This window comes from Tenrec ecaudatus, chromosome 5 (genome assembly GCF_050624435.1).
Source record: "Tenrec ecaudatus isolate mTenEca1 chromosome 5, mTenEca1.hap1, whole genome shotgun sequence".
Taxonomy (NCBI): domain Eukaryota; kingdom Metazoa; phylum Chordata; class Mammalia; order Afrosoricida; family Tenrecidae; genus Tenrec; species Tenrec ecaudatus.
Genome location: NC_134534.1, coordinates 173068852 through 173092180, shown reverse-complemented (window position 1 = coordinate 173092180; position 23329 = coordinate 173068852). Strand labels below are relative to the sequence as shown.

The following is a 23329-nucleotide window of genomic DNA, read 5'->3' as shown; positions in this document are numbered from 1 at the left end:
GCTGCGTCCAGATGTGCCACCGACTGTGCGCGGGGACTCGCGACCTAGTATTTCTCTGCAGGAAACGTCTCATGGGATAGAGCGAACATAAAAGTCCGGGTGTCCACTGTGTCTGTGACCAGATGGGTGCTATGGAATGAACTGTGCGCCACGTTGAAGTCATAATCCCTGTACTTGTACAAATAACCTTGTTTGGAATTTGAAAATGTGTTTGGGGTGTGTGTGGTGTGTGGTGTGTGGTGTGTGTGTGTGTGTGTGTGTGTGTGTGTGTGTGTGTGTGTGTGTTAATAAGGCCATGAGAGAATAGGGTGTGTGGTAGTGGACGATTTTGTTAAGGAGGCACTCCGGATTAGGGGTAGAGTCAAACCTGCCTATCAAATGGTAGCTTGATGAGATCTCCTTAGGGTTGTGGCCTTTGGTAGAGAGTGAGGAATTCTGGGAATTGACTCTTTCTCTGCCACTTTGACTTTACTGGGACTCTGTGTCTACCTCCAGGGACGGCCCCATGTGGGTGCCTTGTTATGCTTCCACCTACCTGAGATCCATGAGGCTCTGTACCCACCAACCTGTGACCCTTCTCCTTTCTGCTTCACTTTTCTTTGTAACTGTCCTGCTGCTGTGTGAGCCTGAAGGGAGATCTATAAGGTAGAGTTGAGCTTAAGGACTTGAGTTCGCCACGGTGCAATGCCTTCTTCATAATATATAATTATTTCTTTAAATAAAGCTCCTTCTTATACAAATGTGAGTGTCACTGGATTTGTTTCTCTAGACAACTTGAACTAACATAGGTGGATCTTAAACCTAGTGCCTTTTGAGTGATGTCTTATAAAGAGAGGATCCACACAGGAGAAGACAGATACCAGGCTATGGCACATGTACAAGTAGCCAAGAAAAGCTAATAAGGACTATAGATGCGAAAGGACCCCTGGTGGAATAGCGGTTATGCATTGGGCTGTGATCTGCATGGATGGCAGTTCAAAACCACCGGCAGCTCCTCAGGAGAAACACTGGACTTTCTATTCCCATACACAGTTACAGTCTCAGAAACAGGGAGATCAAGATAATACCTTTCTTGCTGATTTTCTAAAAAAGCAGCATTCTGGGTCAGTATGAGCCAACAATGAGCCCAAGCTATAGATCCAAGTTATAGATCCAAGAGAGACAAGACTCTTCCCCCAGAGTCCACAGAGGGAAATACAGTATAGCCCTGCTAATGCTCTCAGGTTGAATTCCTCGCCTCCAGAATTGTGAGACAGTAAATGTTAAACCACCCACGTGTGTGTGTGTGGGCGGGAGGGTGTTGTTACAGTAGGGAACAATAGGTAACTAGGTTGTTGGTATTGTTAGGTGTCATCCAGTAGGCTATGACTCATAGTGACCCTGTGCACCACAGAACAAAATACTGTCCAGTCGTGCCCCATCCTCACAATTGTTCCCATGTTTGAGCCCACTGTTGTAGCCACTGTGTCTATCCATCTTGTCAGGACATTTCTCTTTTTCACTGCCCTTCTACTTTCCCAAGCCTGATGTCCTTCTCCAGGGACTGGTCTCTCCTGATAACGTGTTCAGAGTTCGTGAGATGAAGTCTCATCATCCTTGCCTCTAAGGAGCATTCTGACTGTGCAGATTGGTCTGTTCTTCCAAGACAGATTTGTTTTTTCTTTTGGAAGCTCATGGGACTTTAATTATTTTTTGCTAGCACCATAATTCAAATACATCAATTCTTCTCCATTCTTCCTTATTCAACGCCCAGTTTCCACGCGCCTATGTGGCCATTGAAAGTATCACGGCTCCTCTTAGCCACATCCTTACTCTTGTATTCTAAGGAGGTTTGTCTGATTCTGGATTTGCACATCAGGACATTTATTATTATTATAAAATAAAGTCATGTTTTCTAATACCACTTTTATCAGCAATGAAAGTATTGTTTTGATTTCCCTATTGCTAATTCCTAAAGAATTATGGTGGAGCATCATGGGCTCCACACCGCAAATTCAGTGGTCCTAATCCACCAGTACCTCTCCAGGAGAGAGAGAAGACTGTCAGCCTCCATCAAGAGTTACAGTCTCAGAGACCCAAAGAAGTAGTTATACTCCATCATATGGGGTTGCTGTGACTTGGAATCAACTCAATGGCAATGGGTGAAAGGTGTTCCTAACCCCTTGTCTGGTTCGTAATTGGCCTATAACACAGTTATGGTAACCTCAGAGTAAATATCTTATGTCCCCAATAAAACCAGAAGCACAATTGGGCATAACAGAGGTAATAATATGTACTGTTTTCATTCATCAGCTCATTCATCCGTCTAGTCTTTTAGGAAACATTTACATATTCTCCACTTTGTCTTCTTGTGATAGATGCTTTATTGTTTCTTTCATTGTATTAAAGCTACCATGTAAAAATGCTAGCCATGAGAATATATGCTGGGTGAATGTTAAGAAATGTGTATTTTAGTCCATAGAAAAAAGAGAGAAAGTAATCAAAGTTGAATAATACAAGGTCAAAATCTTCCTCTCTCCAGCCTCACCATTAGAGACAAGATTTAAACTGGAGATGGACATAAGATTCACACTGGCTTACTTTCACATTTATGCGTAAATTGCTGGTCTTTTTCTGTCATCACTTTGGCTGGAATTACAGAAAAACTAATTTTACTCATTGTCACTGAGGACATTAATTGCCACTGACTTGTGGGGCCCCCAGTGTATGTCAGAGTAATAACTGTGATCGTTCAGAAGTAGATCACCGTACCTTAATTCCAAGGTACTTCTGGCTGGATTTGAACCCTCAACCTTTTAGTAATTGAATGCTTAACTATTGCTACCACCTCTGGATTACAGGACAAAGGTAAACCCAAACAACCCCAAAGCCACTTCCATGGGATCAATGCTGACCGCAAGTCCCCCTGTGGATTTCCCAGACTATAACTGTTTATGGGAGTAGAAAGCCCAGTCTTTCTCCCAAAGAAGCTGCTAGTGGTTTCAAACTGCCGACCATGTGGACCACGGCCCCGTGTGTAACCACTATACCACCAAGGCTTCTTAGGATAGAGATATCACATAGGAAATGCAAGGCGTAGCGTGAGTGATGGGGGTGCAGAAAGAGTATGACAGGGACATTTGAGACATCCCGGTGAATGGTGGAACAGTGGTGAATTGTAAGCAGCAGAAACTGTCGTGTGCCTGAGCGTTGCCATTTTCTTATTTCCTTGCAACAGTAGCTGAAAATTCACAGGAGATAAACAAACACTGTTGTTGAGTTTTAGAGTCATTTTCTCTTTCAAGCTGCAACCCAAGCCCTGCCAGGCTGTTCATCTAGAACACGACAGCTCCTTTGACAGATGGATGGTCCCCAATAGATCTAGAGTCTTAAATTTATTGCATCATGATACTGATTGGGACACCTGATATTTGACAGTCAAGCTGTAACCTGGAGGACTCACATTATTGGATTTATTTACAACATAGGAATGCAACATGTCACATAGTTGGCTCACAGATAAATGGAGTCAGCAACGAGGAAAAACATCAACCCCCACCCGCCCCTGCCTGGGAAAAATCTTAGCCCTGCTGGGCTATGCCTGGGAAAATACTGCCAGTTAGGGGTTCCCGCTGCTAGGAGAGTTAGCCTAACCCAGGCCGAGCATTCAGGTTGGAGCATGTGGAAGTGCAACATGCAGACTTCACATGCAGATCCATGAAGCTCCCCACAAAATCTGGTGTCCATGAAGCTCCCCACAAAATCTGGTTTCAGCTGCTTTATGCTGCCCAAATCTAGCTGCTGCTTCTGGGCGGTATTTTGGTCATCAAAAGCAAAGGCTTTCTGGGGTCCCTTCACAATGGTGCACAACCCGTCACAATGTGTGTGTGGAGTTAGGAGGAGCTTGAATGAACATGTGTGCATTTCATTCTTTCCAGCCAAGTCTACCTCCACAGCAGGATCTGGCGCTCCCTGTGATATTGGTTTTCACCAGCTGTTCGGGGAGCGAGACACATGACAGGTGGAGAAGGCTGGCAGACTCAACAGTTTGCTTGCGGATTGCCAAGAAATAGATTGGCTAGCTACAAAAGGAGTCTGCTTGAGGAGACATGGGCACTTTTTGCATGGCAAGGAAAGCAGAGTTACCCTGATAGGAAAGGACACAAACATGTGCTGGCGGCACTTGGGTGGCCCCAATTTTAGCCTTTGTACGGTCCTGTCAGAATACGTGACAGATGAGTCAAACATGCAGTCTGGTACATCAGCATACATAGATATTGGTCAACAGGCATTGAGCAATGGACCTTTATTTTGCATTACCTCATCCACGGGTCTAAAATTTCATTACTAGGGTTTCAATACTGGGACCTGGAAACCTTTAATAAGAAGTTCATTTAAGAGTTCCTATTCAGTGGCCATCTAGCTTGGAAGCAACAAAGCCCACAGAGAAGAAGCACACAAGCCTAAGTGAACACGAGGTTTTGAAGGGATCAGGTAGCAGACACCAGAGAACAAAAACCATCATTGTGTGATTACCTTCCCTACAGAAACGCTGAAGACAAATAATGTGCATAAGTAAGTGTGGTGAAGAAGGCTGATGGTGCCCGGCTCTCGAGAGATACACCGTCTGGGGTCTTAAAGGCTTGAAAGTAAACAAGTGGCCATCTAGTCCAGAAGTAACAAAGCCCACATGGAAACAGCACACCAATATGTGTGATCATGAAGGGCTGAGGGGACCAGGTGTCAAGCACCAAAGGTGGGGGGGGGGGAATCATATCATCGTGAATGAGGGGAGCCCATGATGGGGAACCAATGCGCATCTGTAGACAACTGGACATCCCTTGCAGAGGGGTAGTGGGGAGGAGATGAGTGACTCAGTGCAGTGTAGCAACAATGAAACTGACAACCTTCCTCTAGTTCTTAAACACTTCTCCCCCCCTCCCACTATCGTGATCCCAGTTCTACCTTGCAAACCTGGCTAGACCAGAAGATGCACTGCAGAATGGATGAGAACTGGAAACACAGAGAACCCAGGACAGACGAACTCCTCAGGACCAGTGGTGAGAGTAGTGATACCAGAAGGGAAGTGGGGTTAGAAAGGGGCAACCCATCACAAGGATCTACATATACACTCCTCCCTGGGGGATGGGCAACAGAAAAGTGGGTGAAGGGAGATGCCTGCCGGGCAGTGTAAGATAAGATTAAAATAATAATTTATAAATTATCAAGGATTCATGAGGGAGGGGGAGCGGGGAGGGAGGGGGAGGGGAAAAAGGAAAATGAGGAACTGATCCCAGGAACCCAAGTGGAAAGCGAGTTTGGAGAATGATGAGGGCAATGAATGTATAAGTGTGCTTTACACAATTGATGTATGTGTGGATTGTGATAAAGAGTAGTATGAGCCCCAATAAAATGATTTTTAAAATGGTCCCATGGGATCTCCAAGGCTGTAATCTTTTTTGTATACTTAAAGGCATTGCTGCCTTATAAAATGTTCAGCTTAAATGTCACAAAAATGCATGAAGCCAAACTAAAAGAAATGAAATTTTTTTTAAAAAAAGAGTTCCTATTCAGACAGCTATTCTTTGATAAGGGCTGAGAATCAAATGGTTATCACAACGGTAAGTGTGTATTAGGAGCAGAAGAAAATCACCGAGTGCTTTTCTGTGAAAGAGAAACATCATCTTGTTCAAAATATTGTCAATAATTACACCTAGTAGAAGGCCATTGCCAACTTACTTGGTGACATTATCAAAAAGAACAGATTGCAAAAGTTTTGTTAGTGTGATAAGGCAAGATGTTTCCTACTGTTAAATATAGTGTGCACCGGTATACCTGATTTCATTTCATATCTTATTGCATATATATGTATATATGTGTGTGTGTATATATATATGTGTGTGTATATATATGTGTGTGTATATATGTGTGTGTGTGTATAAAATATATATATATATATATATGAATGGAAGGTTTGTAGTAGCAAACCTGCGTTGAGCAAGTCTGTTGACATGATTTTTGCAACAGCACGCACTTACTTTGTGTCATATCCTGGTAATCGTCACCATGTTTTCAGGCCTTTTCATGTTGCTATTGCACACGTAATAGACTATAAACCAAACAAATAAACCAACCAACACTCACTGCCGTCGAGCCAATGCCAACTCATCAGGACCCTATGGGAGCACCCCTGTGAGTTTCCGAATGGAACTCTTTATGGGCGTGCAAAGTCCTGTCGTTCTCCCACTGCTGGTGGCTTTGAACTGCTGATCTTGCAGGTTGCAGCCCACCGTGTAACCACAATGCCACCAACGCTCCTCTCACTGTGGCATAGTGCAAACATGGGTGGTCACAGCATGTGTGCTGCCTGCTTCCTCGAGTTAGCTCGGACAGGCGCCTGCATTTTGTTTAATGGGCAGTCAAACATGGTACCGTTCGCATCAGAAACAGCACAGGTTTCCTAGGGCTTCTTGTCAAGACTGTGTTGTGAAAACAGAACAAGACCAAGCAAACAGCTCCCTGCTTCTGAGGAATACTGGAAGAGACTGAGGAGCTGGAGGGCCGGGGAGGCTAATCAAATGCTTTACAAACTCAATTTGTACTATGAATTCATTTCACTCTCTCTCCCATGCCAGAGGCACAAGGAAGCAGCTCCAGCCAGAGTGAGTGCTCAGAACAGGCATGGGTTTTCTCTCAGTCCGCTGGAAGGGGTCAGGTCTCTCTAGCCAACTCGCCAAATGGAAAGACTCTGGAAGAGAAGGTGCCTCTCATCTTCGCGTGTTCTCCCAAAGGATCACACAAGGCCTCGGGGGAATCAAGGCAAGGGAATGCCAGGGAACATGAAGACAAAATGCAATTAATTTTCTTTTCCTTCATCTTTCTATTGTAGAGAAAACACAGGGGTCCTCAAACTATGGCCCGCGGGCCACATGTAGCCGGCTGAGGACATTTATCCAGCCTGCTGGGTGTTTTTGCCTAGTTTGTTTTTTTTACTTCAAAATAATATATGTGCAGTGTGCATAGGAATTTGTTCATGGTTTTGTATTTTTTAACTAGAGTCTGGCCCTCCAATGGGTTAGGGCACAGTGAACTGGCCTCCTGTTTAAAAAGTTTGAGGACCCCTGCAACCGTGTGGCCATTCGACAGCTTTTTCAGTGTGAAATTTAGGGATATTAATTACATAAATCATATCACATAAAGTCACTGCCAAATTTTCCATTACTAGAAGCAGAAACTGGCTGCTTCCCAAATATGATTTCTCCTTGCCCCCTCCATTCTCCTGGTAACCACTATTATATTTTATTATTATTTAAAATTTTATGTTATTAAAAATCATTTACTGGGACTCTTACAACTCTTTTAACAATCCACACATCAATTGTGTGAGGCATGTTTGTACATATGTTGCCATCATTCTTTTCTAGACATTTACTTTCTATTGAGCTCTAGATCTGCTCGTCTCCCCACCCCCAACCTCGTGACCCCTTGATAAATTACAAAATTATTATTATTTTCATAGCTTACACCAACCGCTGTCTCCCTTACCAAGGTTTCTGCTGTTCACCTGCCTGAAATGGTGTGTGTGTGTGTGTGTGCGTGTGTATGTGTGTGTTTTTCCTATGTGTTGAGCATTGTGATAGGTTCCCCTTTCTCCCTTCCTCTCCCCAACTTCCCTCTACCCTTTTGGTATCTCTATTCCCATTCTTGTTCCTAGATTCCATGTGTTGTGAGCTCTTACCTATTATTTGTACCTGTGTACATGCTCCAGTCTAACTCACAGAGAAAGGCAGCACTGGGGTCATGAGAGGGGGGGGGGGTGAGGAAGTCTCAAGGAACCAGAGGAATATTGTGTGTTTTATTGGTGCTTTACTGTGCCCCAGTTGACCCATCCCTTCCCTGTGACCCCTCTGTGGGGGGATGTCCCATTGAATATAGATGGGCTTTAGTTATCTGCTCTTATACCCCTTATTCTCAGCAATATAGTTTTTGTTTGTTAGGGATGTTATGATGCCTATTACCTGTCCTGATGGCACCTCATGATCGCACAGGCTGGTGTGCTTCTTCGCTGCGGCTTGTTGCTTCCCTGCTAGATGGATGCTTGTTCAACTTTAAGCCCCCAGATGCTATATCTTTTGATAACCAGGCACCATCAGCTTTCTTCACCTCATTTGCTTATGTACTTTGTCTTCAGCGATTGTGCCGGGAGGGTGCATCACAGAATGCCAGTCTGTTAGAGCAAAGTGTTTCCCTGCTTCTGCCTCTTAATAATTCCTCTCAGCTGGATTGATGTTGCTCCAACAGCCCCAGAATCTCTAGCTCCTCCTTGCTCTTGATTTTAATTCCCTAGTTGATCCCCTGTCTATGGCATTGTTTGCTCACCGCTCCCTTTCCCTACCTCCTGCTCCCCCATGGCCCTCTGGGACTGTTGGTTCAGGTGCTTTCTCCTCGAGCTTGCTTCCCATGCCTATCTTAACTAAGTAGGCAAACCAACAATAACAGACCAAACAAAAAGAAAACAAAAGATTGGAAAAAAAAGCATATATAATTCCAGGTCTGTCCACTGGCCTTTATGACTATCTTCCCCACTGGTCCTGGCAGAATTTCGGGAGCTGCCCCTCCTAGCCTGTCTGTTTTTTTTTTTTTGGGGGGGGGGTTAGGAGTTTTGTGTCTTTGCTTTGCTCTCCTTACTGACCTGTTATGTTCCTTTCTTGGTTCACTCCGTGGCAGGGGGTTCAGACTGGACCAACTTCCCACCGCGTGGCCCCACTATTGTCCGCTGTCGCAGTATACTCCAGTAAGGGGTCAGAATGTCCTGAGCTGTTGTCGGTCCTACAGTCCTGTCTGTGCCTCAGCAGCTCCGTGCAGGATGATGCTTTCCGTGCTTGGTGCACCTGTATGGGGTCTACACCACCCCTTTCTCTTTTTCCTTCTTCCATGCGAGTGCGGCAGGCCGGCCCTTCTCCCCAACCTGGAGGCTTTAGTGTTGTTCTCTGTGGCACATACTTCTAGGGAGGGGGTCCATTTGGCTCTGTTTGGGGTCAACACCACTATTATATTTTAATGCAAACAGCATACACCTAGTCTGTTGGCCAAATTCTCCCTCACTCTGGGCTGTGTTTTTGTAAGTACTACTGTACCATCCCCCCACTCTCATCAGCTTTGGTGTCTCTATATTTACCTATTCTAGATGTTTTATATAAATGAGATTATATGCTTGGATAGAATGCCAATGTTAAAAAATCAGTTAGAAAACTGTCTAATTGTACCTCCATATTTTAAAATAGTTTTTTATTTCTTCTTAACTGTATTAATCCACTCAACGTGTCCTTACAGAACCATTTTTTCATAAGATTGTATTGTACAGTCTCTGGTTTCCATGGGAAGTGAACTTCTTCCACCATGAGGAAATCTGATGCACCGGGTGGCACTTCATGTTGACTGTAGAGGGAGGATCCTTGAGAAGGTTTCCAAAAGGATTGACAAGCACTACTGCCTCCCTCTTCACCGCATCCCTTTCTAGGTTTCCTGGTGCCTTTTATTTGCCTAAAGCAAAGATAAGAATTTCATTCTTTCTCTTCCTGATCGCTCTGTGACACTTGACACGGGTGACAATGGACTCTTCAAATTCTTTCTGCTTTTCTTCCTTGGATGCCTTTTTCTCCTAATCTTCCTTCAACCACTCCGGTGCTGCCGTTCAAGCCTTGTCGCGGGCTCGCATTCTTGCATGCTCTCACTGTTGGCAGATTTGAGGATGTTCATCACGTGGGATGTGTTCTCTTTCCTCTGCTCCACTGTTGGAAGCAGTCCTCCACGTGCCTGGGGTTTCCGTTACCGTCTGTACAAGGCTGGGGATCCTTATGAAGCAAGGAAAGCCCAATGCATCATGATCTCTACTTCACTTTCCATCTTATTCTTACAATTTGACTCTTTACAGCTGAAACTGGAAGAAGCTACCTTTGAAACTTGTCCCCTTAAAGGACTTCTATTAGGCCATCAAGATCCATTGAGAAGCCCTTTCCTTTGGCCTCAATCAATAGAATTAAAACCAAAATCAAACACCAACATCCAGGTGATTCAAACTCATAGTGACCCATCGTAATTCACAGGGTTTCTGAGACTGTAAATCTGATGAGAGCAGACAGCCTCGTTTTGTTCCTGAGTAGTGACCAGTGGGCTTGAACCACTGACCTTGTGGTTGGCATCACGGCACTTATCCTCTAATGGAACTAGTAACTGTCCACTTATTCTCTGCCTCATGCTCACTTCTGCTTTAGCACTTCCTCTCGGAGCACGACCTGGATGCGAGCACATCTTCATTCCGTCATTGCCTCCGACCATTTGGCATCAAGAAGAGGCTTACTGAAAGGTTGTCAGTGGCATCCCAGAACGCCAGTCCTCGATTCTGAAATGGCAGCCACACGAACCAGGGCTCAAGCTTTGGTAAATGTGACTGAACTTCTTACCACAACTTGGCTGCTTTTTCAGCTGAAATCCCTTTCTTTGTGCTCATCCACTGGCAAACGTCTATTCCGCCTTTAGAGTTCTAGTTCAGTGCCTCCACTTGTCAAGCTTCCTCTAGCGCAGCAGTTCTTAACCTGTGGGTCGTGACCCCTTTGGTGGGTTGTCGAACGACCCTTTCACAGGGTCACCAAGACCATCAGAAAATACACATTTTCGATGGTCTTAGGAACCAAGACACTGCTCCTCTATCCGTCTCCAAGCAGGTCTGCCCACATGCAGATATGCCCATATCCAAGTACCCAGTGTGAAGACTGTACCCATGCTACACCATGCTTCAAGGCAACATTTCATTTATTTGTCATTAGAAATAAATATTTCACAATATACAATTATATATAATTGTTGTGATTCATCACTATGCTTTAATTATGTTCAATTTATAACAATGAAAATATATCCTGCATATCATATATTTACTTTATGATTCATAACAAGTAGCAAAATAACAGTTATGAAGTATCAGTGAAAATAATGTTATGGTTGGGGTCACTACGACATGAGGAACTGTTTTAAAAGGTTGTGGCATCAGGGAGGTTGAGAACCTCTGCTCTAGTATATGTTGCTCTGAAGCTCATTGTTCATATCTCTGAAACATCATTTTTTACTATAATTCAGTTTATCTGTACATGTATCTGTCTCTCAAATCAATGGAGCAGAAACTCAATGACATATGGCAGGAGCCCAGGAAATCTCTGTTGAATGAATTATTGAAGCTGGAATTTAATATCCAGGCATTCCTACCTTATAAAGAAGGATATAGAAATGCCAGCAGCCCTTGCTACGTGCAGAGCACCCTTCTGTTTGGAACAGGATTCCTGTGATTGTCTAGGCTTGTAGCTGACCTCAGAGGAATAGAGGACAGCAAGGTTGTGGTTTAGAGAGGACTTGAGATCCAGCAGAGTAACCAGGGTCCATTATAAAAACATATTTAATATCTGATTCGAAGAATAATATATATGCTATATGAATGCATATATAAGTTTAGACACACACACATATGAGGGAGTACCCTAAAATGGATTTTCTTCAAAGTTATGCATTAAAAATTTTTTTTAACAAAACAACCTTATGACCCTCAATGTACTCTCCATTACACTATATATTTGTCAAATCTGCAATTTCATCCTTAGTAACATTTTTCAACCTCATCTGTTTGGATGGTTGACAACACCTCACTTGCTTTATTCTTCACCTCTTCTGTGTACAAGTTGCAGTCCTTCGTGTCCCTCTGCAAATGATGAAACAATGAGAAGTTGCATGGAGCGAGGTCAGGTGGGTCAGGTACATTGGGCAAGTGAGACATACTTTTTTTGGTCAAAAACATGGTGCGCTGAGATGACTGTGTGAGTTGGCGCATTTTTGTGGTGGCAAACGCAGTCCCCCATCTGCCAGAAAGCAAGACTTTTTTTGGCTGAACACTGTGATGCAGCCTTTTCAGAACCTCTGAAGAGAAAGCACTATCCCCCTCACATCGCAAATAACAAATGAGCATCATCTTGATCTTTGATGTCCCATGGCCCCATGTCTTATCACCAGTCATGACCTTGGGAAAAAAGTCTGGGTCATGTCGGAGCTGTTCTTTCAAAGCACGGGATGTACTGGATGTACTTTTTGCTGGTCAGTCAGAACCTGAGGCTCATAGTTCACAGCAACCCTCCTCATTCCAAAATCTTCCATTAAAATTCGGTGAACCAAGCTCCATTAAAATTCGGTAGTCCATATAATTGCCCATCTCTTCAGTGGTCCGTCGTCAGCCTTCGAGCACAAGTGTATGAATTGTGTCTACATTTTTTCGCTTTGGAAAGTTGACAGAAGTCCAGAATGAGTTTTGTCATCAATTGACAATTGACCTTTTTGGAAACAAGGAAACCACTTGTACACTTGAGTTTTTCCTGTAGTGCTGCCCTTGTAAGCTATGTTCAACGTCACAACAGTTTCTCAAACAAAATTTCACAACCACATGCTGTTCCCCCCATCACAAAAAAATGAGGTTTGAGTGAAACTGCTTTTATGAAAAAACTCACTGCGACCAGAGAGAACGTTCCCAGGAGACGCCACTGGGTGCACTAACAAAGTGAGTTTTTTTTGTTGCTTGTCTAGCAGGAAAAATGTGAACTACGAAAGCTACATACACAGCTTCAAAATGGAATTAAAAGGTGATGGAATTTTGCCATGAACTTTTAAAAATCCTCTCATATGACAAAGGATATTATCTAAAGTTGCAAGTAGGTAGTAGTGGATTAGAAACTGGCATACATGGTTTGAAGTTCTTCTCATAGGAGGTAGAATCTATTTCCTCGGCAGTTGACTCTGGGCTGACTGTTACTTACATTGCTCAGTAGAGCACAGGAGTGCTAAATTGCATCATTTCTTTAAAAAAATCATTTTATTGGGGGCTCATACACCATCCATCCATCCATCCATATATTGTGTCAAGCACATTTGCACATTTGTTGCCATCATCATTTTCAAAACATTTTCTTTTTGAGTCCTTGGTAACAGCTCCTCATTTCCCCCCTCCTTCCCTTACTCCCTCCCTCGTGAATGTTGATCATTTATAGTTTATTATGATCTTTTCATGTCTTACACTGGCCGACATCTCCCTTCATCTGCTTTTATGTTGTCCATCCCCCAGGGAGGGGTTTATACGTAGGTCATTGTGATTGGTTCCTCCTTTCTCCCCCTACCTTTTCCTTACCTTCCTGGTATTGCTACTCTCCTTAATGGTCCTGAGGAGTTTATCTGTCCTGGATTCCCTGTGTTTCCAGCTCTGATCTGTAAGGTAGTATTGGGATCGTGATAGTGGGGCCAGGGGGTGGGGGACGTGGGGTGGGGGGAGTAAGCCTTTAGGAACTAGAAGAAAGTTGAAAGTTTCATCAGTGCTATACTGCACCCTGACTAACTTGTCTCTTCCCTATGACCCTTCTGTAAGGAGATGTCCAATTGTCTACAGATGGGCTTTGGGTCTCCATTATGCACTTCCCCTTATTCAGAATGATATGATTTTTTGTTCTTTGATGCCTGATCCTATTGACAACGTGTGATCACACAGGCTGGTGTACTTCTTCCATGTGGGCTTTATTGCTTCTCAACTAAATGGCCACTTGTTTATCTTCAAGCCTTTAAGACCCCAGATGCTATATCTTTTGTTAGCCGGGAACCATCTGCTTTCTTCACCACATTTGCTTATGCACCTGCTTTGTCTTCAGCGATCATGTTGGGAAGGTGAGCATCATGGAATGCCAGGTTAATAGAATAAAGTGTTCTTCCACTGAGGGAGTACTTGAGTAGAGACCCAGTGTCCATCTGCTACCTTAATACTAAACCTATAAATATATGTACCTAGATCTATTTTTCCATCATCATATATAAATATATTTACATATGTACATAGTTGCATGATTTCAAAGTCAGGTTTCCAGAGGCCTTGTAGCTTCTTGTCCTTTTGGAAAGCTATTGCCATCATGAAAAGAAGCTTAATTAGCCTATTTGAGAATAAGAGGCTACATGGAAGAAAACTAGGTTGTCTTGGTTGATAGTCTCAAGCATCATCCAGACCTGTGGGTGAACTCATCAGGGACTGACCAGTTCCCAGATGAGTCTAAATGCAAGGAGTCCATCAAATACCAAAGGAACAAAAGTCTGACATCCAAGCTACACCCGATTTATACTGAAAGACTTCAGGATTGTGAGCAAATCACCAGGCTGTTATTTTGTGATAGAGCAGTAGGTAACTGAAATACTGGTATAGGCACAGATGTGGTTTTGGAACATTACTTATTGAACTGATTAGACCTCCATGAAGTATGGCAAATGATAATCTATGTCTTAGGTAAGTTAACTTAGGAACTACGTGGAGTTGAACCTAAAGCTGCCATCGTTCCATTTGTGCAGCTTAGAGGCACTGGGGAAATCAGCGGTCCACAGAAGTGGAGAGTGAGCAACGTTGCTATTGTTACCTGCTAACTATGGAGTTGGTCTTTGCTCCAGGTGAATGGCGTAACATTCATTCTGATTCTGTGCCATCCTCATGGCTATTGTGATCTGTAGAGTTTTCATTGGCTAATTTTGGAAACAGCTTACCAGCACGTTCTTCCCAGTCGCAGTCTGAATCTCTGCTGAAGCTTGTTTAGCATCATAGCAACTGACAGACCTCTACTAGCAGATGAGTGGTAGCTATACGTGAGTTGCACTGGCTATGAGTTGAAACGTGGGTGTTTATGTGGAAGGTGAAAATTCCACCCCTTGGCCACCATTGCCTTCCCCACCTCAAATAAGGAACAAATAAAGAAAAGTCAGACAATTATGCGTTAAGGGATAGTCTTGCCCCCAAAAGTGTTGTAGAAATGGATGTCATTGTCAGATCTGGATAAACAAGGATGGAGACACCTAGACCTTACTTTTCAAATTGTGGTGAAAATATGCACAGCACATCTGTCCAGTCAACAGTTGCTGTGTTTCTGCTTGTGTGGCACTGATAGCATCCATTATGCTGTGCGGGACAGGATGGTTGCTGTTCTTTTAGGACGGATCCCTTCCTGAGCACCTTTACACATTGCCTGTGGGCATTAAAAACAACTTTGGAATATAGTTACGTACATCTAGATGAGGGATATTTGAAAAGTTCGTGGAAAAAATCAGATTGTTTTCGTGAGCAGCATTTACCCCAGGCTCCAGTTGGGAGTGCTAGGAAAAGATGAATGAACACGGAAGGCTCAGGGGAGAAGTGGGATAAGGGAGGCCCCATGGAGAGGATCGCGATGGAGGGGTTGAAGCGGACCGTGAACGGTGTTGAATATAAACCTGATGCTCTGCCCTGCAAACCTCCAACTCATCCACGAGAAAAATAATTTTTTAAGATAATTAAATTTGTCTACAAACTTTTTGAAGCTCTCGTGTGTACCTATTTCAATTGTAGTGCGTGTCACTGCTGTTTGTCGTGGGGTTCCACTGAGTAGCGTCTGGCCCACAACAGCAGTATGCAAAACAGAAAAACACGCCCTGGTCCCTTTGCTGGAGCCCCGTGTTGCAGCCACGTGTCAATCCATCTTGTCAAGGGCCCTGGCCTTTTTCTCCATTCTTCCACTTTACCGAGCATGATGTCTTTCTCCAGGGACTGGTCTCTCCTGACAGCATGTCCACAGCACGTAAGACAAAGTCTCGCCATCCTTGCTGGAGCCCTTGCGGTACTTTGTCTAAGACAGATCGGGTTGTCCTTTTAGTAGCCCAGGGCGCTTTCCACACGCTCTACCACAATTCAAATGCATTCTTTGTGCTTAGTTACTATTATACTTGTGTGTGGATATTATTTATCTCATAGCCCCATCTCTCAGAAACAAAATTCTGAAATACCAGCTCTTTGGATCCATACCAGACGCCGAGGAACTGGCGACTGGCCATTAGACTTTACATTTACCAGATCTGTACGAGTTTGGTAGCATTTGGCATGGAGTGACTCTGAATGATTCAGGACCCTGAGCTTCAGCGGATGCGATTTAACGCCCCACTCTTTGTCACCCCGTGGTGGCTTTTGTCTGTCAACATGTCTCAACACATTTCAGAGCTCAGCTTCTGTTGTAAGTTTTTTACTCCTCTCTCTACAAGATTTCATTACATTTTCCGTGTTTAAATCCAAACAGTTCATACCGGGGAAAAAAGACGTACAGCTGTGATGAGTCACTCCTGTGGTTCTCAGCTGTGTAACTATTATGTCTGGCCCCACAGCAAGCTCGAAAGGCAGCCTTGTGCTTATCTTTTGGAGGCCTGAGAGTATACAGAGCTGATTTTTCTTAGATTAATAGACCTGCATTCCCACCTCTTGGAATAGTAGAGCAGAGGAACCCAGGGAGGAGATAAAGGATAAAAATGTTTTAGAGCAGGGATCAATATTGTGAGCTCCAGAGTCAACAGTTATTTCATGCATGGGGTCCCGTGCTGATGAGCTGGAGGACACTGAGCAAGTCATTTAACATCTCGGATTCTGTGTGTGAGTCTGGAATTTGAGGATATAGAGTCATTTTGAAGATTGCATAAATTAAAATGAACACACACACACAGTTAGTTGCTAAGGCGCAGCCAGTCGTAACCAAAAGCGACTCTAATAATCATGTAGCTGGCCTGCTGTTTCCAGTTTTCTTCTTTCCTGTGGCAGCGAGGCCGTTGTCGTGTGGTTCCCCCAGCAGTTGGGGTGTCTGCAGAGGAGGGGAGCACAGCGGGCTGCAGTGTTGTGCCAGATGGCCCAGGTGTATTGCTTTCATGAAATTTACAACATGGGGTATGTACACCTGTCACAGCTGCCACTCATTAAAGATGGATCAGATGGTGTTCTCCGAGAGGTGGGCACGAAGCTGCCACAATCCGGCTTTGCAGAAACGCCCGGTTCTCCTGCTTGCTGCTGGGCAGGCTTGGAAAGACGCTTCCCCTGCTACAGTCTAACTCTGGCAGCTGAGAGGGAGAACCTCGCTTTGCACTCTGTGTCGTGACCCCGGCCCTTGTTTGGTACTGATCTATGTGGGGGTGGTTGGGTTTTTTTTCCTATAAGGAACAGAAAGCTCAGAGGTAGAATTCGCTCACCTTTCGTCCCAGGAGACTTGAGTTCTCTTCCTGACCCGCCATAGGATTTCCATTCTCTCCTCATGAGCCGTCCCCATCCACTCGCTGGTGGAGGCCTGCATGTTTTGCTATGAGGCAAAGCCAAGTTTCAGCAGAGCTTCCAGACTCACACAAATCAGGAAGAAAATCAGGGCGAGCTACTTGTAAAAGACAGCCAATGAGCAAAAGCCCGCCTGGATCACAGTCATTCATTCCCTACTCTTTTTTTTAAACGTTCTATTGGGGCTCATGCAACTCTTACCACAATCCATACATACGTCAATTGTGTAAAGCACATCTGCACATTCATTGCTATCATCATTTTCAAAGCATTTGCTCTCCACTAAGCCCTTGGCATCAGGTCCTCTTTTTTCCCCCCTCCGTCCCCGCTCCCCCCTCCCTAAAAAGTTCTCCTGTGCGCTCACTTCGGCAGCAATAGACTAAAATGTTCTCCTGGGCATGGGGTTGGCATGAGCTGGGAGTCCATTCCAAGGCAGATCATAAGCACAACAATGGGAATAACCATAGAATGAGAGTCAGTGCGCAGAGTCAACATTTGAGTTCTGATCGTGCGGATCGTTAGCTAGATGTCTACCTGCGATTTACTTCTCTAAACATCGGTTCTCTCTCTCTCTCTCTCTCTCTCTCTCTCTTTCTCTCTCTCTCTCTCTCTCTCTCTCTCTCTCTCTCTCTCTATTGATAAGAGAAAAAAATTTAAAATGATAAAAATAATCTCTCAAGAAATGGTTTGTTATGCTAGGTGCCATGGAGTTGTCTCTGACTCCTGATGATGCGACTTACAACAGGACAAAACCTATCCTTGTCCTGAGCCAGCCTCACGACTCTCATGTCTGAGCCCATTGCTGTAGTCATTGTGCCAATTGATCTTAGCGAGGGTGTCCCTCTGTCTGGCTGACCCTCGGCTTTATCAAGCATGCAGTCCTTAGAGGGACTAGTCCCTACAAATAACACATCCAAATTTGTGAGATGAAGTGTTTCCATCTTCCCTTCCAAGGAGTGTTTTTTGTACTCTCCCTCCCCCCGAAGGAACATTCTGGCTGTACTTCTTCCAAGACCAATTTCTTGGTTCTTCATGAAGTCCATGATATATTCAATATTCTTCACAGTAATTCAAATGGATTGATGCTTCTATGGTTTTCCTTATGTGTAGTCCATTTTCTCATGCGATATATATGTATAGGAGGTGATTGAATATACCATGACGTGTGTTAGGCACACTGTAGTCCTTAATGTGACATCTTTGCTAGTTAACACTTTAAAGAGGTCTTTTGTAGATTTTCCCAGTGCAACACGTAGTTTGACTTCTTAACTACTGCTTCCATATCATTGATTGTGAACCCAAGTAAAATGAATTCCTTGACAACTTCAATCATCTCTCCATTTATTGCATCACAAATATTCATAAACTTTTCAGTGGCTAAATTCTCAAAAGTGATCTGCCCATCCCTTCTTCCTAGTCTGTCTCAGTCTGTAAACACCCGGTAGGTTCTATATTCCTCTGTGTTTTATATTAAGGAGAGTTAACCCTAATGTCCTAAATTAAAATAATAGAAATAACTAGTTGGAAGAGACTTCAGTGACCCAGAACTTATATAAGAAGTTGGCTTATCTCTTATTTATCTCTGAAGTGGTCAACATTTTGACTGCCACTTACCAAGGGTTTTTGGTGTGACAGAGTGAATTGAGGGAAATCTAATTAACAGGAACATGACTTATCTTGCACATGAATGCAAGGCAAAAGGTTCAGATGCAGACAAGTGATAGACAAAAAGGGACGATGCATTCATGTTGATAGAAAAATTATGATTCTTTTCCTAAGAATCAGTGGAATGTTAATAAGATGTAAGCATTCCTTGATTAGTTTGGAAAAGGATAAGCTCACATTTATTTCTAATTTCAAGTTATTATTTCTTATCATTGTCTTATCTCAGAAGAGAATGTATTACAGAAATATACTATAAGAATTCCATCTTCTCAGGAATCCTGAACATTTGGACCATCCAAATCAGTTCTATGATCCCTCAAATATTTATGGATACTTGGGAATTTTGACTAGAGGTGCGAAATGAGTTCTAATGATCAAGTTAGACTTCACTTAACACTGTGTGTTTTATACCACATTTTAGGAAAGGAGATGAAGGTAGAACTTCATATTAATCATCAGAAGAATAAAGCTTTAGGTTCAGTCTTCATAGAAATTGAAGTTCTAGTAGTCTGTAGTTTAAAAACTTTTGCTATGCCCATAAAAATGAACAAATCCATAAAAATCATAAGCATCTAAAGCACCTCTGTATCCCTGATTTTAGTAGCATTTCAACATGGCTGGGTCTTAAATGGCACCCTGTTCCAGCCACCAGGAAATGATATGTCTGGCTGTTCACAAGGCTGTCAGAACTTGACCCGTGTCTTGACACCCTGTCTCCTTAACTCCTGAATTAGGGACAACGTTGGACTTCAAGCGTCCTATAAAACACTTCTTACTTTATTTATTGCCATGCTTGATCCAAGACGATGACGCTAGCTAGCTACATCCCAGGAGAATAACCATCGTGGTGCTGCCGCCTGATTCTTCTTTCAGTCACACTCAGTGAAAGGACTGCTGCCTTAATCAGTGGGTATGTTTGTATGATTGCATCCTTAGATTTTCTTCAAAAGATGCAGTGATGAGCAGACAAATTAAACAGAATATTTGGCAAGTCATGATTATTCTGGACTGGTGCATTATTCCCACATATTTTCACACTTTTAATGAAAACATATTATTTTTTTTTCATTAAGAAAGGCATATTGTGCATCCTCTGGTCTAGCTGGGTTTGTAAGGTAGACTTGGGATCAAGATAGAAGTGGGGGGGGGGAGGAAGCATTAAAGAACTAGAGGAAAGTTGAACCCAATTCTACCTTACACATCCGGCTAGACCAGAGGATGTATACTAGTACAGATAAGAACTGGAAACACAGGGAATCCAGGGCAAATGAACCTCTCAGGACCAATAATGAGAGTAGTGATACCAGGAGGGGAAGGGGAAGGTAGGGGAGAAAGGGGGAACCGATCACAGGGATCTACATATAACCCCCTCCCTGGGGGATGGACAACAGAAAAGTGGGTGAAGGGTATAAGACATGACAATAATAATAAAGTATAAATTATCAAGGATTTGTGAAGGAGTGGGCTGTGGGGAGGGAGGGAGAAAATGAGTAGCTGATACCAAGGGCGCAAGTAGAAAGCAAATGTTTTGAGAATGATGAAGGCAACAAATGTGCAAATGTGCTTGACACAATGGATGTATGGGTGGATTGTGGTAAGAGTTCTATGAGCCCCCAATAAAATGATTTAAAAAAAGAAAAAGAAAAACAAAACACAGAAAGCATTAAAATCCATATCAAGTAAAAAACAAGGAAGACAGAAAGACATATTGAACTTTTAAAACTGAGATTATTCTCTTAATGGAGCTCTTCATTTTTTAAAAAACATTTTATTAGGGACTCATACAACTTTTATCACAATCGGAGCTCTTCATTTTTGAGGAGATTTTTCAAACCTTGGGGTGTTTTTTCACACTTAAGCTGCTGTCCAAGTAATGGCCTACAGAGTTGAATTTCCCTATACAAATCTGATATAAGTTCATAGAAGTAGATAGCCTCTGTGGTCTCTCAAGTACTCAACTCTCTTGAAAACTTCCTTCCCCCAAACAGTCTGTGGTACAGAAACATCTGCTTTCACACATTTTCATAGCAATTGGCATGTGGGATTTTCATTAAGTAGTGTATGTTGAGATTTTCACTGATTAGGCACCAGAACATCACACTCACACGCAGGAAATGACAGGGCTGCTTTCTGCACCCCAGAACATGCTGTTGCTTTGTCCGAGTAGCTGCTTTCTCCATTGGTGATTGTTTTGTGGTTATGGCTGTGCGGAGACATATTTGGATTGCTTTATTGAATTGGGTGCTTAAGGCTTTTCATAAGTGATGTTTAAGTTGTTAATTTTGAGAAACAGTTTTTAATTTTGGCTAGCCATTCCAAGGTGCACACAATGATAGCTCGGTAGAAAGCTGCCACGAGGTGCCCTCCACACAGGGTAATCCTGATCAGCAGTGTAGTTCACTGCGTTGTGCCAGTCCATCTCACCAGGTCCCTCTCACTTCACGCCATCAACTACGATGTCCCCCTCTTGCAATGAATCCATTCTGATGATTCCGAAGCGAGGCATTTCGACAGTGTTCTGTGATCCATGCAGCCTTTGTGGACTAGTTTCTTTGGAAGCAGGTTGGCCAGGTCTCTCTTCCTTTTCTATTTGAACCCGAACATGCTCCGGACCACCGTTCACCACGACTAGGGAATCCTGTTGGGATTCGACACACCAATGGCATGGTTTCCGGCACCACAACAAGCGTCAAGCCAACACAGTACCACAAATGGACAGATACAGGGCGATTTTCTCTATGATTGAAATTCCTCTAGTGAACTGTCTTAAGATTTGTGATATGAGCTAAATGTTCACTGAGCCAATCCATTTTCTGCTCAACAACTCATGCACCTTTGTTTTGTGACATCGATGGCACTTTCCACAATGGAATATCATTTTTTCTCACCTCCTCCCTGTGTTTACCATTTCGCTGCATCCTGCCTTCCTAAACCTCTTGCCTTCTGGTCACGATCCCTGGGCAATCGCTGCCCTTTTGCTCTGGTGTGGTCGACTGTTCTAATGAGTTCAAACCTCACTGATGTTACTGTTCACCTCACAGCCCTGTCTATCATTTGGCAGAGAGTTGAGCCATGTGGGTGAGTTCAGTTCCGGGCACGAAGGCTCAGAGGCTCTTGGCTACACCAGTCACTAAAAGCCAGCTCGTGGGGTCTGGATTAGTTTGAGTCTTGTTCTGTTCTCATTTTGTCCCCCCCTTTTTTTCTCTCCAAGGCTTTTCATTGTGATCTCTTGGTTCCGTGATAGCCTTTGGATGAGGGAAATTTCACTGACGTGTCCTTTGGATTCTACGACATTCTCTTTAGGGCGCATCTCCAATAAACCTCTATTATTACCCATCTATTTGTTTTCATGAAAGAGTTTCTATAAAGGTTGACGATCCATGGAAGAACCCATTTCTTGTTATTTCCTAACTGGAAATAACTCTGTTAGCCTTTATTAATTAATTCATTTTTTAGAGAGAACCGAGAATCTGACATTAACACCAGTAAGGACACTACGCAGCAGCACCGGGAGGAGGTGGCAAAGTGGAGGGAAGATGGTCTGGTGCCTGCTTCCCCACCAGACCCCCAGCTACCTTGGGAGCATCTGGCCCAGCCCCTCGGGAGTGGAGTGCGGCAGGGAGCCTGGAACCAGAGGCTCAGAACGCCCAGCAGGTGGGTGGCCAGTGGGTGGTAAGACGGGAGAGGCCTGGACATAAGGGCCTTCGGGGAGCCTAGCGCAGGTCTTCTGCAGTGCACATGCCTCTGGCTATGCACAGGATGGAGTCCTTGGAGGCATCCTAGGGGTGCTCCCTGGCTGGGGTCTCCAGGATGTGGGAAGGGAGCACTGGTGGGCCTCTGGGATGTTCTGTGCCATCTCCCCATGTACTGGTCAATGAAGATGATGCCAATGTCGTCACAGTTTAGAATCTGCCGGAAAGTGTCTCCATTTTCATTGATGGTTGTATCCTTTTCCACCAGCAGGAAACTCGGATGGTGGTTTTGTTAAGCTCCCCTATGCCACCCAGCAGGAAGCCAGCCATAATGGCCTCATCTCTGATCACCGAGATGAGTTTCCTGCGCCCTGCCATCCTCGCAGCCCGCAGAGCTCACCCCAGGTTGGCCCCACACTTGAGATACATCTGAAATATATGTTCTTTTACTGGCCCTCATGAAGGAAACAGAAGAGATGGGTGCTATAGCAAAGTGTGGTGAAGAAATTAGATGGTGCCCGGCTATCAGATAGAATAGCTTCCGGGGTCTTGAAAGCTTGTTTCCAAATAAGCAGCCATCTCAGTGAGACATCAGCTAAATCCACATGGAAGAAGTGTACCAACATCTCTGATCTAAGGATCATAAACTAAACCCAAACCGGAAGCAGGGAATAGTGTCAGAGCTGTAATTGTGAGATTCTGGTGCACAGAAGGCTGTGGATGGCAGTAGAAACCCAAAAGACTTTTGCACGCTCTGTACAGGGGATAAGCCTACAGTGATTTCCCTCTATCCGTAATTGAGCATTAGGAGTAACCCGGT

At 43.8% G+C, this 23329-nt stretch overlaps 1 pseudogene; it reads right to left on the bottom strand.

Annotated features, from left to right (window-relative positions):
* Positions 1–22530: 22530 nt before the first annotated feature.
* LOC142449030 (V-type proton ATPase subunit F pseudogene) lies at positions 22531–22887 on the bottom strand (annotated as a pseudogene).
* Positions 22888–23329: the final 442 nt, after the last annotated feature.